Source organism: Magnolia sinica, chromosome 10 (genome assembly GCF_029962835.1).
Source record: "Magnolia sinica isolate HGM2019 chromosome 10, MsV1, whole genome shotgun sequence".
NCBI lineage: Eukaryota > Viridiplantae > Streptophyta > Magnoliopsida > Magnoliales > Magnoliaceae > Magnolia > Magnolia sinica.
The window spans coordinates 8,459,574-8,468,891 of record NC_080582.1 but is presented as its reverse complement, the minus strand read 5'-3'; positions in this window follow the sequence as shown (position 1 = coordinate 8,468,891).

The window sequence follows — 9,318 nt, the reverse complement described above, 5'->3', positions numbered from 1 at the left end:
GTGGGTGCTATTAGTCATAAGTTACACAAACATTAATTATACTATGAATTTAATGAAAGGCAATACATTCATAAACACCTAACTAATCTTGTTAATGCAGGTGTATGAGAAATGATATAATGTATGCCCTCACAACAATACTCCCTCGAGCGACTTCGTCTAACGATCGCGTATGACCAACACTCCCTCATTGCGACCTCGACTGCCGAGTCGCCAAATCCTAACTAATGCAATGCATGATAAATGTTAACCGGGTATTTAGTTAGTTCAGTTCACCCAGCAAATTGGAGAAACTGGTACACCCCACGTATCAATGCCCTAAACTGGTTGTGAGGCCAAGGCCCCTCAACGTGTGAGGCCAAGATCCCGTGATCTTTGATGCCGTCGGGTTTCTCCCATCCCCGACTTCAAGCACATGGGAAGTGCTGAAATGTGGGATTGCTCATAGTCACTATGGGGAGGCGCGTCACCCCAGCGTAGGCCGACAGCTCGAATACGATGTCCCATTCCACCATGCCCATGTCTCGAGTCAGTGGATCAGTTTCAAATGGTTGTCAATGGGTTCTAATGGTTGAAGGGTGTTCCAGGTTCTATATAGGTGTGGGCAAATATAGTTAACAAATATGATTGGTCAATACGTGGACTAGCCCAATGAGACGGACATTATTCTATAGTTTTGGAACTAGTGGCCCACCAACGAGCGGTCTAAAGCTTGTTCAAAAAATTGAGACATTTTTTAAATGAATTAGGTATTGAGATTTCTTGTGGACACTAATTAGGGTTTGGATTAACTATGTTCATAATGTGGCCTATTTATAACTAGTGAAAGTGAAGATTTGGTCATGATTACTCTAAACCGTCGGTTTTAGGCTAAAAGAGTAACGTGGTTGATTTAGTCTATTATTCAATATCCAGGCCTTATCTGACTCAGCCCCAGTTAGATCTTTAATTTAGTCAAGATTGTCTTGATTAGTTAGCAATGGGTCGATTAGATTTGGGCACTATATAAGTAAATCACGAGGCTAAACTTGATGTTCAAATGATTGGGCGGATTCATTAGCTTCCTACAGTTGTTTAAACGGACTTGTGCGGTTCTTTACTGGTTCCACCCGTATTTAAATTAACATTGAGTGCTAATGGTCAGTAAGTGATATTATAAGTTAATTAATAAAAAAATTCAAGGATTTTTAGAAATCCAAAACAGTGAAAATCCAGGATGTTACAATCTACCCCCCTTAAAAATAATTTCGTCCTCGAAATTGCCTAAGGGTAATAAGTAAAGATATTATCATTTCATTTGCTTAAGTTTTGTTGGTTTCGGGTTTATATACGTGTTAGGGTACATAATAAATACGCTAACCTAGCTCATCGTGATCTACCCCCCTTAAAAGTTTTCACCCTGATGGTTTACTACAATTTATTTAATTATCTATTTATTTTTAAAGATTTGGATTCATGACGACGATTTCCCTCTATCTAGAGTAAAAATATTTATTTTCAATGTTAGACCAATACGGAGAGACGGTTGTAGTGGGCTTGAACCCGATACGTCGATCATCTACCTGACCAGGGTAGAAGGCTCATCGTATCCCTTCTTCGTCCTGGTGGATCCTGGTCTTCTGCTCGGTCAAAGCAGTGAGTCCATTGGTAGTCGCCCAGGATTGAGAATTGGGTCAAGCCGCGAATGCTTCGCAGGCGTATACTTCCGTAATTTCGTAGTCTGATCAATCTAAATGTTTAGGGAACGACTATTATTGAAAAGTTTAAATCTCCTATTTATAAGGTTGTCCTTTGGGTCTTGGTCTACGAGAGTCCTCATTTTAATTTATATCCAAATTGGGGGTTAATAAATCTCTCGATATGCCTATGGTCAAAGATCATCCTAAAAAGTTTCTAAAGGCACAAAATTTTATATGAATTACCATTTCAATCTTAGGGCTGGTGGGCTATGAGCACACTACACTTCAGTTTCATAAATTTCAAGAATGAAGGAATAGTCGAAAGTTTTAAGGTATTCTGGTGTTAAACTTTAATATGAAAAGACATGACTAGTCTATTAACAATAATACATGCTAGCATTCACAAAGTGACAAGGGAATTTCAATCCATGCATTCACATTGAATTCAAAAAATAAAAATCATTGGCATGACCAGTTACATCCTACAGTATGGATTACATGTATCACTAGATACCGCAAACTTAAGGGAAATACAACCTAATCAAAGCAGGAAAGGTTACAACTATCCTTCAACACATGAAAGCAATTCTAACTGACTCGAACAAACTACTAATTGTCCATTAGGTTAAGCTACTATTCTTTTGGGTTGGACGCGGACGGGGGTGCCTCCACCCCTTTGCTGCAGCAAATCAAAGCTTAGGAAGAAAGAGGCAACGGTTGCTAAGAACGTCATATCCCTTAGCTAGGTTGGATTGGCTGTGAGAAATGTAAGTGGGTCGTTGAAGGAAAGATTTTAGGGGTGGTTTTGAGAAGACTTGAGAATGGGTCTAGGATTGGATTTGGGGAGTATATTTTTTAGAAATGATTTGAGAATGTATTGGAGGAAAAAAATTATAATTTTTAATGTAATTCATCATTAAGTTGACCATTTTCATACAAAATTTCAATCTATTTCAAGTTCCATAAAAATTATAAAACATTTTAGAAGCATAAGTTATTCGAAACTAACGATTTTCTGTAAGATACTAAAACGTCTCTAATTCTTGTAACGTTTCTCATAATTTTAGTAACTGAATTATTTTTAACATTTTTATGATGATTTATCATTAATTTTAAAGTCATCCTACAAAATTTCATCTTATTTGGAGTTGTGGATAAATTATTAAATTTCTAGAAGTAACCATTGCCTGATGATTTTTGGACGTTGTCAAATCACCCTAAAGTAAAAAATATTAATATTTTTATTTTATTTTTTATTTATTTTTATATAAAACCAGACTTATTAAGCTTCAATCTAGCTCTTGAATCACCCTAATCAGAGTTATATTGAGGGAGATATGGCCTTTTGAAGTTGGTATAAAAATTACAATAATTTCCGGGCGGGGTCCCGCCTAGTCCCTGGACACCCGGGCGGGGTCCACGGATGGGGTCAAACGGTCATACGGGGTCGCACGGGCGAGGTCCCGCTGACCCTCTGTCTCCCGATGAGGGTAAATTGTGACGAGCATATCTCGCAAACTGGAATGAGTTATTCCACGTGCCATATATGAATTGGGGGTAGGAGAAGCTACTCTACGCAATGGGCTTATCTATTTCATGAAATTCCTCCTGGTTAAGGGCCAAAATATAATTTTTTTTCAATTTCACTATTTTCAGTAAATTTTCGTTCACACCTAACTCTTTACCCTCAAATGGGTCAAAACTATCAAATTTGGCCCGATACTCGCTCATTTGATCTAGGACGATGGTTTTGACCACCAAATCGTTTAGTCTCCAGCTCGTTTCTATTAATGTCCCGGAAAAACTAAAGGACAGAGTGATGGTAGGTGAAGATTTTAAGGGGATAGGTTAGGGAGAGGAATTTGAACTTAAACCTATTTGGCCAGTGATATTAAGCTGTACCAAATGGGATTACAATGTCAATCCCAGCTCAAGATTGAGAATGACATGTCTGAAACAAGTGTGGGATGAGACTCAAATTTACTTCACAGGCTTTGCTAAATGAGCCTTGCATTGGAAGGTGTAATGTGGGATTTCTAAATCCCAGGATGATAAATTTCTAAGAATAATTGGGAAAGAAGACCCGGGATTTACCCTTAATTGAATACATTCCAACGGGGCATTATTGAACATGGGATGCACTCATCGCAGGGACAATACCTTACACATGCATTTATCGTTACTCTCACAATTCCCTTCATCCTAAGCTCACCTACTTCAGTTGGCCCAACAGTCCCTTAGGAATTAGGTGGACTAGAATGGCTAACTTTTCTAGTTAGTCGAATCTAGTCTTCTCTTCAAGTTCTTAAATTTCTTACCCGGGAATGGGCCGTGGCACTGTAAGACTCTCGGATCTCCTTCTCTAGCCTCACTATTCCCTCTCTCGCTAACCATTCCTAACTCCTTGGAAGTCCTACCCTCCGTCTACAATTGTTGGTTCAGGGTCTGGGATGGTTCCTAGCGTTTTAAGTCCCTGTTGTGTTTTCTATTGCGTATCCTCTCAAGTCAGCAGACGCGTTAGTGAGTTCATGACCCATGACATAATGGATTCCAAACTATTGCTCTGATGCCATCTTGTAACACCCTGAAAATTAGGGGTCATACACACACTCGACTCCCAAGTTCCCGAGTATCACTTATAACTGATTTATACTAAATTACGTTTAGTTAAGCTTAAATACGCAATATGGAATTAATTGGAACATGGAACACAATCACCACTAGTTTACTGTAATGAAAGAGGTCAAATATATACAAGTTCAAAAGAATATAAATGGGTCACACAAGGCGTTGCCCAATAAAATCATAAAAGAATGACAAATCCAAAGAATAGTGTGATGAGTTCACTACTCAGCGACTCAAGTTCGCCGGCAAAATCTTTGTCGAATTGTCCATTAACTGGAAATAGGACAGCTCGTTCTCCTCATCCAGGCTCGTGCCGAAAGGCTCCTCGTACTCAACGTCACTTGCAACTACTGAAGAGTCTGATTGGTGTTTTAAAACACCATCCCAAAGTGGGAGTGAGTGATCAACTCAGTGGGTGCTATTAGTCTTAAGTTACTCAAACATCAATTATACTATGAATTTACAGAAATGCAATACACTCATGAGCACCTAACTAATCTTGTTAATGCAGGTGCATGAGAAATGATATGATGCATGCCCTCACAACAACACTCCCTCGAGCGATTCCGTCTAATGATCGCGTATGACCAACACTCCCTCGTTGCGACCTCGACTGTTGAGTCGTCAAATCCTAACTAATGCAATACATGAGAAATGTTAACCGGGTATTTAGTTAGTTCAGTTCACCCAGCAAATTGGAGAAACTGGTACACCCCACGTATCAATGCCCTAAACTGGTTGTGAGGCCAAGGCCCCTCAACGTGTGAGGCCAAGATCCCGTGATCTTTGATGCCGTCGGGTTTCTCCCATCCCCGACTTCAAGCACATGGGAAGTGCTGAAATGTGGGATTGCTCATAGTCACTATGGGGAGGCGCGTCACCCCAGCGTAGGCCGACAGCTCGGACATAGTGTCCCATTCCACCAGCCCGACTCTCGAGTCAGTGGATCGATTTCAAATGGTTGGCAATGGGCTCCAATGGTTGAAGGGTGTTCCAGGTTCCATACAGGTGTGGACAAACATGGTTAATAAACATGATTGGTCAGTACGTGGACTAGACCTTGCGAGTCCAAGCGTGTACAAGACGGACGACATCGGATACAATAACCCACATAGTCCAACTACTGTCGCCCATCCGTACTCGCCTAAATCTGTCAGCCTAGCCTCAAGGCAATCCTACCAATGGGGCCACCTTCTCTCACCTCAGTTTCCTGACCAACCTAGAGATTTAATGGCATTCAGTAATACTTCAACAATTCATGGTTTACCATCTAAACTCAAATAATATTATGCACTCATACATCAACATAGGAATCCAAATTTTTCCATAAATATAAGTACTAATAATATTACAAAATGAATGTGCATGTGTATTGTGAGGGGTTAGCGGAGAGATCAAGAATTATATATTTCATAGCACAAAAATATAACAAGGGTAAACGTATCATACCTACTACAAGGAAGCATGAAACAAGAATACATATATGAGATGAACATACACTCACCAAATTCATGCCCAAACATGTTTGAGGAACAACGAGCAATACAAAATCATTCATATCATTTTGATGATCTATCACGTGAGGGTTTGACTAGGTTTTCCCTATGTTACTCAAATATTTCACCCAAACACTCATAATCATGAAATTCATACTAAAATTGGTACTAGGCCACCTAAGCATAATAGTCCGCACCTATGAATCGTTGAGAGCTCTAGGAAACAATCTAGGATTGTCAAACTCGTGGTGGATTCGTAGAGATCCTGAGTCAAAGGAACTTTGTATGTTACGATTACATTCAACATCTAGCTCAACACAAAGGATCTCAAGAAGATGGGTGCTTACCTCTCCAATCGGTTGGAATTCAAATTTAGAGTGGTTGGTGTGGGACCTCTTGAGGAAGAAGGAAGGAGTTGCAAGATTTGAACTCCCTTGGGCCCACATTTCTCTCCCTTCTTCCTTCTCTTCTTCTCTCTTTCCCCTCTTCTCTCCTCTTTCTCTCTTTCTCTTCTCTAGGGTAAATTCGTATGGGGAGAGGGGTGCCCAAATGAGGCCTCTATATAGTGTCAGATTTGGTGTAAATGGCCCTAAGGGATGAGTTTTCACTATACTAGCCCTAGGGGGTGTTTTTATACCATTTTGAGGCTACTACAGGGCATGGGAGTCGACACCCACCATTAGATAGTTGGCCCTAGTGATAATCTACTCATAGACACAAACGACCTGTCATTTGGATGTGTCGATCGACGGGTAGGATCAGAATTCAATTCAACAGTCATCGACTATCGATCGGGCCCGCGACTATACGGATATGAGCAGGGAAATATCCTTACTCGACATGTGAAGTTTGGTCGTAAACCGACGGTCCAAAATCCTCAACTTTGCATAAGAGTGAACGTCTCAATTTACTTAAGTTTCAGCTTCTTCTTTCAGGGTATTTGCACTTCTTATGCATTCGTCTTTCGGTTCAAGTTGAGCGGTTTTGGACAGTACCCAGGTGAATGTCGAGCCGAGTAAGATGGACATTATTATATAGTTTTGGAACTAGTGGCCCACCAACGAGCGGTCTAGAACTTATTTGGGAAATCAGGGCATTTCTGGAATGAATTAGATATTAAGATTTCTCGTGGGCAATGATTGAGGTTTGGATTAACTATGTTCATAGTGTGGCCTATTTATAAGTAGTGAAAGTAGAGATTTAGTCATATTTACTTTAAACTGTCGGTTTTAGGCTAAAAGAGTAACGGGGTTGATTTATTCTATTAGTTAAGATCCGGGCCTTATTTGACTCGGTTTTGATTAGATCTTTAATTTAGTAATGATTGTCTTAATTAGTTAGCGATAGGTCGGTTAGATTTGTGCCCTATGTGAGTAAATCATAGGGCTAAACTTGATGTTCAAGTGATCGGCGGATTCGTTAGCTTCCTACGGTTGATTAATCGGAAATTATGCGGTTCTTTACTAGTTCCACCCATGCATAAACTAACATTGAGTGCTAATGGTCATTAAGCGATATTATAAGTTAACTAATAGAAAAAAAAATTCAAGGATTTTTTCGAATATCCAAAACGGTGAAAATTCAGGATGTTACAATCTACCCCCCTTAAAAACAATTTTTTATTCATGCAGTCCATCCATTTTGCCAGCTTATTTTAGGGCATGGCCTCATTTGCCCTACCACGATGTATGTGTTTTATCCATGTAGTCCATCCATTTTGCTATCTTATTTTAGGGCATGGGCATATCCAAACAAACTGTATGATGCAGGAAACTATTGTTAATAAATGTTTTAAATTTGAGGAAATTCAACTAGTTCGATAAAGTTCGAGTGAAAGTCCAGCAACAATGTATTTTGGAACTTCCGAAAAATTTGACCAGTCGGAGGACAGGTTCGACTAGTTGAAGTTCCCTTTGACTAGCCCGAGCTCTGGTTCGACTAGTCGAAGCTTCAACTAGCCCGAGATCTGGTTTGACTAGTCGGAGGTTACGCAGATTATGCGCATACTGCATAAATTTGAGGCGGTTTCTAGACTATTCCAAGTCGGTGCGCAAGTAGGATTTCATAATTTATAAATAAGAGCTTCTAGGGCCATTCTAAAACATTCTAAGACTTATTAAAGTATTCCAAAGGGTTTGTAGAAGGGGTTCTAGGGTTTCAAAGGGGTGTAGCGAGGGTGAGATTCGAGGTTATTCAAATCGGGTAAGCCTTCTCTCTTTGTAATTTTTGATTTCATAGTGAAGATCTGTCGATTTGTGCTGTAGTTTTTTTTCCTGAAAGGGTTTTTCACGTTAAATCTTTATGTTCTCTTATATTTGCTTGGTGCTCTTAGATTGTTATCCTAAATTCATCTTTGTGTGATTTCACGTAACAATCCTTAACAAGTGGTATCAGAGAAATCGTTGGGACTCAACTTTGAATATATAGGATTAGCATCAATGGGAAGCAATATGTATGATATTGAGAAGTACTCAAAGAAAAATAACTTTGAGTTATGGAAGATCAAGATAATCAGTTCTTTAACCAAGCAAGGCGAAGATGGTGCTCTTGAAGAGCGAAAGTCTACTATAACTGATGATGAATGGAATACTCTTGATAAAAAGGTCTTATCCTCGATCTGTTTATGTCTCACAGATGAGGTGTCGATAATGCTTTGAGGGAGAAAACCGCAGCAGGTTTATGGGCGAAGTTAGAGGATATTTATGCTAAAAAATCTATTGAGAATCACCTACACTTGAAGCTACAGTTATTCACTTTCAGATTGGTAGAGGGTGAAGATGTGTAGGCCCACATCAATAATTTCAATAAACTGATTTGCAAATTACTAGACATGGAGGAAGTGATCAAAGATGAAGATCAGGCATGTATATTATTGAATACTCTACCATCATCGTATGAATCATTCAGGGACTCATTGTGCACTGGAAATAAAATCCTAAGTGTGGACACCGTTATCTCAGCCCTTTAAGGGAAGGTCATGAGAAAGATGAACGGTAGCTTGAGGTCATCTTTTGATGCACTGTTTACAAGGGAAAGAGATACTAAGCCACATGTTGTGGGCATCCATGGATGGTCCCCTAGGTCACCCAATATTGTAAGTACCTACAGGTCTTTTAGGGAGAGCTCCTATAGAAACAACACATGTACACTATAGGGCTGAAAGTTGGGCGGGTTCAACCCGACCAATCATAATCCGCATAATAATCACATAACTATCATAATCACAACGGAGATGAAACATATTGGGATAACTCACCTAAGATCTGGTGATATAGATTTTGAGATGTTATCCTAAGTTCAATCAGTTTGCAATAACTTAAATAATCATAATTCAAATTATATTTCTATTAGTGTACGACTATGTAATCAACCCGCCCATGGTTAGTAATTAGTTTCCCCAAATTTGAAATTCATATAGGAATTGAACTATTGATCTTGGTTTTGTCCTCTACATGGTTTTGGGGTGATTTCTTTTGAATGTGGGTCCCACTTAATTAACCAGGGTGTTCTGACCATTC